This window comes from Palaemon carinicauda, chromosome 10, assembly GCF_036898095.1.
Source record: "Palaemon carinicauda isolate YSFRI2023 chromosome 10, ASM3689809v2, whole genome shotgun sequence".
NCBI classification, from domain to species: domain Eukaryota; kingdom Metazoa; phylum Arthropoda; class Malacostraca; order Decapoda; family Palaemonidae; genus Palaemon; species Palaemon carinicauda.
In genome coordinates this window covers 9,719,332-9,726,121 of record NC_090734.1, presented here as the reverse complement: position 1 = coordinate 9,726,121, position 6,790 = coordinate 9,719,332, and positions in this window count along the sequence as shown.

Below are 6,790 nucleotides of genomic sequence, written 5' to 3'. Positions count from 1 at the left end.
GATATAAATCAGATGTAACTATGATACGTTGATAGTGGTCTACGTGTAGAACGTGCGCAGCACATCAATGTACCGTTTCCCAGAAAAGAAAAGCAATGGAATACTGTTGTAGAATGATCTTCCTAATCAGACAGTTGAATCAGTGGAACTTCAAAAGTTCAAACTTGCCACGTTGGTTTCTATGTTGAACAGGCCGACACAAGTCTCTTTTTATAGTTTATGTATGCAAGATCTGTTTTAATGTTGTTATTGTTCTCAAAATATTCTATTTCAATTGATCATTACTCCACTTGCGGAATTATTATTATTTCCTTTCCTCACTGAAATAGAGAGAGAGAGAGATGCATATTCTGTATATCAGATTATAAAGGAAGCAAAGAGATTGGGAGTACTTTGATGTGTTAAAAGAATTGCCATGATCAGCAAATCTGCACTAGGAAGGCCATACATACTAGGTTGGTTAGTTTTGAGTGATCAGACGAAAATCTCACGCCAACACCTATCTTGACTGGTCAGCGTGGTAATTAAAACTAGCCAAACACAAACCATGAATTGACTTGACTGAGGAGTTTGTCCTGCATTGGACTAGAAATAGCTTTATTTGTTGTTATTGTATATTTATAATGATATGAAATAAATTCGAGAGAGATCAGAAACACTGACAAGGAGAGTTAGTACCTATATTTGGCAAAGATTTAAAAACCTGATCTTAACATCTTGAAAGTCAATCTCCTAAAAAAAAAGCCACCTCGAAATATTGTTCAACTCCGACGAAGATTACAAGATTGGATTCCGTTAGCATGTGGTAGATTTTCCTTTTTCTTGGAAACGGCTTTTCAAGAATTGTATCTGAATCAAGAGTGCTTTTTATAGGCTCAAAAGTTCAAACTTCCAGCGAATGTTTTTATGTTGAGCAGGCTGACATACTCCTTTTATAGTTTATTTATGAAAGATCAGTTTTAATGTTGTTACTGTTATTAAAATATTTCATTTTAATTGTTCATTAATTCACTTGAAGTTAATCTATTTCCGTTTTTCTTGTCCTCACTGGGCTATTTTTCCTTGTTGGAGCCTTTGGGCTTATAGCATCCTGATTTTGCAACTAAGGTTGCAGCTTAGATAGTAATAATAATAATATAGCCATAATTATGGGAATTGTACACGTGTCTAAAGAAAACAGAAACTACATTCTACTTCAGAACAAACGCAAATGGCGAAAAAGATTTAAAAAACGGTATGTAGTTCTCGGGTAGCTGAGGTTTAAAGGTTTAAAGGTTGATCACGAATAGCAGAGGCAAGGTATACAGACAATACTAGCAGAAAAATGCCCTAGACACTATCTATATAGTCAGTGATCAGCGCCCAGAGCTCCACCTCTCCGCCCATGCTTTTACCAGGGAAACCCAGGCAATGGCTGCTGATAACTCGGCAGGTAGGCATAAAGACTTACGAGTAGGGTGAGGTTGCATACACTACAAGAAATTGAAGCTTAAGCTGGTCTAGAATCCAAGTTTAAAAGACCACTAAAAAGATCATCCGAAAAACTCTTGGTATTGCGTCCAAGAGTTTCTGAAAGAAAACATAAACACTAAACGTCTAGGTAACTGGTCTACGCTCGTTCTGAATTGGCCATTTTGACGATTATCTCAGTAAGGTTTCAAAACAATGATTAACCACCATACATGAATAACTATATTTGGTAAGGAATGGGAATCTAATTTTCATGAGGTTACCTTATATGAAAGGGCAGAGAGAGAGGGATTACCTATATATATATATATATATATATATATATATATATATATATATATATATATATATATATATATATATATATATATATATATATATATATATATATTATATATATATATATATTGGCAAGCGGTCACAGTTACGGTCGGATAAAAGGGAATTATATACCATTTAATTGGCTGGAAGCAAGATATTAGCACTCACGAGACTATTCAGTGGAAAACTGTAAAATCTAGGTCAGTTATATTTATATATTTTTTTTAATCTGCAGAGCCTTTCTAAATATAAATAAATAAAACATTGTTTCTGAAATACGCTTGCCAAATCAGCTTTATAAAACTCAATTTCATATCCGGGAAATTCTCTAAATAAGACTATAAAAAAATATTTTGTCGGTGCATCACAAATGTGTCTTAAAGTTAGATCTTTTTTTCTGTTATATAAACCATTGCCATGTTATTTGTGATGCTTGCGACTCTTAGTCAAATCCTGCGGCAGTTTATGTTCTTATCAGCTAAAATTTAATGATTACTAAATACTTACCAATGGAGAGGTCATCAGTTGTTTGAAATATCTATACCAGTTAGGAATAAATGTACATTCTCTGCTAAGGTTCCGGATCAGAACAAAAATACAATAAGGAAATAAAATGGAAAATCTAAACATATAACCCTGGCTGAAATTACAATAAATCTAGGTTCAGCAATATCTTTACAATTTCTGACATAAATAAAACAAAGTCTTGGATAATGCCAAAATAAATTTCTTTTCATTTAAAAACAAAACGAAGAGTATACTATTGAATCCCTCATGACACCTGATAGGAAACATTTCCTTTAATCAGCGCAAAACTCAACAAAGATAATTAGTGACGCCAATTATCATAAAAAGACTGCATTGGATATCAAAGGAAAGATTAAATTACGCTTCGTAAAAGTTTCATTCAGAGTAAACGAATAAAATTGGCCGATTCTGTGAAACAGTTTAAATTGTTAATGACAGTAAATCATCAAAAAAGTTTTACCGTTATTTGATTTCTCATTTTTATTGAATTTCTAATATATGTTTTGGTAGAATTACTATAAAATCCACAGAAATTCAACGTTGGTCTTATTTAGCAATTTCTCCATGTGTATCCACAAAACACCGAATGACTCCCAGGTGAGACTTGTAGCATTTCAGAATTGGAATATAATACAATAATTAGCATAGATTAAGATTTTGATATGCCATCGGTCAAAAGGTATAACAACCTGATGTGGAAATCTGTCATTCCTAATGGAAAATATGAACTTTTGAATTGTACATCACTGGCTAACGAAATTCCCAATTAGTACCTAGATTATTAAATGTTGATTCATTACTTAAAAATCCTGAGCAACAATTCCTGGTTTCATGCATATTATTTAAAGATTTTCTTTCCCACATTTATCATTACATTAAGGGATCGGTTGCCAGACGAGTCCTCTCCAATGCCTTCTTTTAAAGGCATCCTCTTCCACCAAATATGTGCTCTACGTATCATCTTTCACTTTACCTCACCATCTAATTTTCTGCTTCCGTCTCGATCTTCTCCCACTAATAGGTTCCCCCAAAGCTCTCCTCACTCCTCTCCCACCATCCAACCTCAACACGTGCTCACACCATCGTGTCACCTCTCTAATCCTTATTATGCCTGCCACTCTTACTTCGTCATTGTTCAATCTTATGTCGAATAAAAGAGGAACAAAAATACGAATCAAAATAAAAAAGTAAGAAATGCTAATAAGTAGGACGAGGGAAAAAAAATAAGCTAAATATAGAATATCTTATGGATTGGAGAAAAGATAATTACGACAGAAAAGCGAACTGATGTATGTTTTTAAATGATAGATGTCGGAAACAAACACAAAAAAAGTAAAAACTAGAAAAAAAAAATGAAAAGAATAATCTGTGATTTCAAAATGATTCGTCCTACTATTTTCTAGTTCATTGTTCAACCAATATTTTGCTATTTTGTCATTCTCCTATGACAGTCTTCATTTAGATTACCCCAATCAAGGGATTTCCTTATGTAAAACTCCACTTTCCTATACTTTTTACTCTATTTTGCTTCAAAATGCTTTTATTTTCTTATGGAAATTAACAAAACGGGAACACGTCATGTTTATATTTTATTCTGATTGAATCCTGACTACAAGTAGTAGGTTGGCCAGGGCACCAGCCACCCGTTGATATACTACCGCTAGAGAGTTATGGGGTCCTTTGATTGGCCGGACAGTACTACATTGGATCTTTATCTCTGGTCACGGTTCACTTTCCCTTTACCAACACAGACACCGAATAGTCTGGCATATTCTTTACACATTCTCCTCTCTCCTCATACACCTGACAACACTGAGATTACCAAACAATTCTTCTTCACCCAGGGAGTTAACTATTGCAGATTCATTGTTCAGTGGCTACTTTCCTCTTGGTAAGGGTAGAAGAGACTCTTTAGTTATGGTAAGCAGCTCTTCTAGGAGAAGGACACTCCAAAATCAAACCAGTGTTCTCTAATCTTGGGTAGTGCCAAAGCCTCTGTACCAGGCTCCCAATGTCTTGGGTTAGAGTTCTCTTGCTCGAGGGTACACTTGGGCACACTATTCTATCTAATTTCTCTTTCTCTTGTTTTGTTAAAGTTTTTATAGTTTATTTAGGAAACATCTATATTAATGTTATTGATATTATCAAAATATTTTATTTTCCTTTTTTTCGGTTACTCACTGAGCTATTTTCTCTGTTGGAGCCCTTGGCCTTATAGCATTCTGCTTTTCCAACTAGGGATGTAGCTTAGCAAGTAATAATAATAATAATGATAATAATAATAATAATAATAATAATAATAATAATAATAATAATAATAATAATAATAATAATAATGTATTCCGTCCCTACGACTAGTTAGGATTCACTCAGTAAGTTAGATAGTCGGAATTCAGTAGTAATTTTGATTATTGTTTGTTTTTCCTTGTATATATACTGTATATATATATATATGTATATACATTCATATATATATATATATATATATATATATATATATATATATATATATATATATATATATATATATATATATATATATATAATGTATGTGTTTAAGGTATATAGAGTACATACATATATGTATATATGTATATACATACATGTATGTGTAGAAATCACTGACGCTGACATGAGATGAGTATAAAATATATTATATCCAAAGAAGAAAAAATCGAAAGACTTGATTGGAGTTAGTAATTTCGTCAATTAGGGACATCAACACGCAACAAATGTCCCTAATGGACGAAAGTACTAACTTCAATCAAGCCTTTAAATTTTTTCTTACGCGGTTATAACACACACAAACACGTATATATATATATATATATATATATATATATATATATATATATATATATATATATATATATATATATATATGTTTGTCTTTCTCACTTAACATTTCTTCAGGTGGTCCATGATATTAATATGTTTAGAAAATGAAGGAAGTAAGTCGAAGTTAATCTCTCTCTCTCTCTCTCTCTCTCTCTCTCTCTCTCTCTCTCTCTCTCTCTCTCTCTCTCTCTCTCTCTCTCTCTCTCTCTCTCTCTAATATATATATATATATATATATATATATATATATATATATATATATATATATATATATATATATATATATGTATATATATAGGCCTATATATATATATATATATATATATATATATATATATATATATATATATATATATATATATATATATACATATATACACATATATATAAGCATATATATATAACTATATATATATATATATATATATATATATATATATATATATATATATATATATATATATATATATATATATATATATATATATATATATATATATATATATATATATATATATATATATATATATACATATATGTGTGTGTGTGTGTATCATCATCATCATCTCTATCAGTTGTTATTCATCCACTGCAGATTAAAGTCCTCATCCATGTTTATGGTCTTAATATACCAGTTCGCGTCCACAAACTTTCTTAGTTCGTCAATTCTTCGTGTTCTCGTCCTTCCCCTAATTTTTTTACAATCTCTAGGGATTCATTCTGTTATACTTAATGCCCATCCATTGTATGTCATTCTCATTAAATGTCTTGCCCATGTTCAGTTCATTTTCTTACATGTTGTTAGGATATCTTCTACTTTAGTTAGCTTTCCTATCCATGTTGCTCTTTTTCTGTCTCTTAGTGTTATTACTACCCTTATTCTTTCTTCAGCTCTTTGTGCTGTAACTATCTTATGTTCTGAGGCTTTAGTAAGGCTCCAAGCTTCTGTCGTATAAGTCAATACTGGTCGGAGCATCTTATTAAATACTTTTCATTTATGGAGAAAGTGACATTTTTTTTTTTTTTATAATCTCATTTTGTTTACCAAATTCTCTCCATGCCATGATTATCCTCCTTTTTATTTCGGTATCATGTCCTGGGGAAAAACTTACTGTCTGTTCTTAGTCCTAAGTACGTGTATTCATTAACAATGTTTAAATGCTCGTCCATAATTCTTATATGTAGTCTCTGTATTTTCATTAAACATTTATTTAGTTTTACTTATATAAATTTTCAGTCCTACATTTTTGCTTTCTCTATTGTAATCTTCTATAATTTTACGTAATTACTCCCGATTAACTAAGCAAAGCTGTGTTATCTGCAAATCTTAAGTTATTAAAGTATTCCCCTTTATTATAAATTCCTACATTATCCCAATCTAAATTCTTAAAAACTTCTAGACACGCTGTGAATAATTTAGGAGAGATGGCGTCTCTGTTTCAAAGTCTTGTTCTTAATAAGATTATCTCAACATCTTTATGTAGTTTTAGGATTGCTATACATTCTGTATAGATGAGATTCTTCTATTCCTTGTTTTTGAAAGGCTTTCATTGCTGCTGAGGTTTTGACAGAATCAAAAGCTTCCCCATAGGCTAAAAATGCCATACATAGTGGTTTGCCATACTTTGTTGAT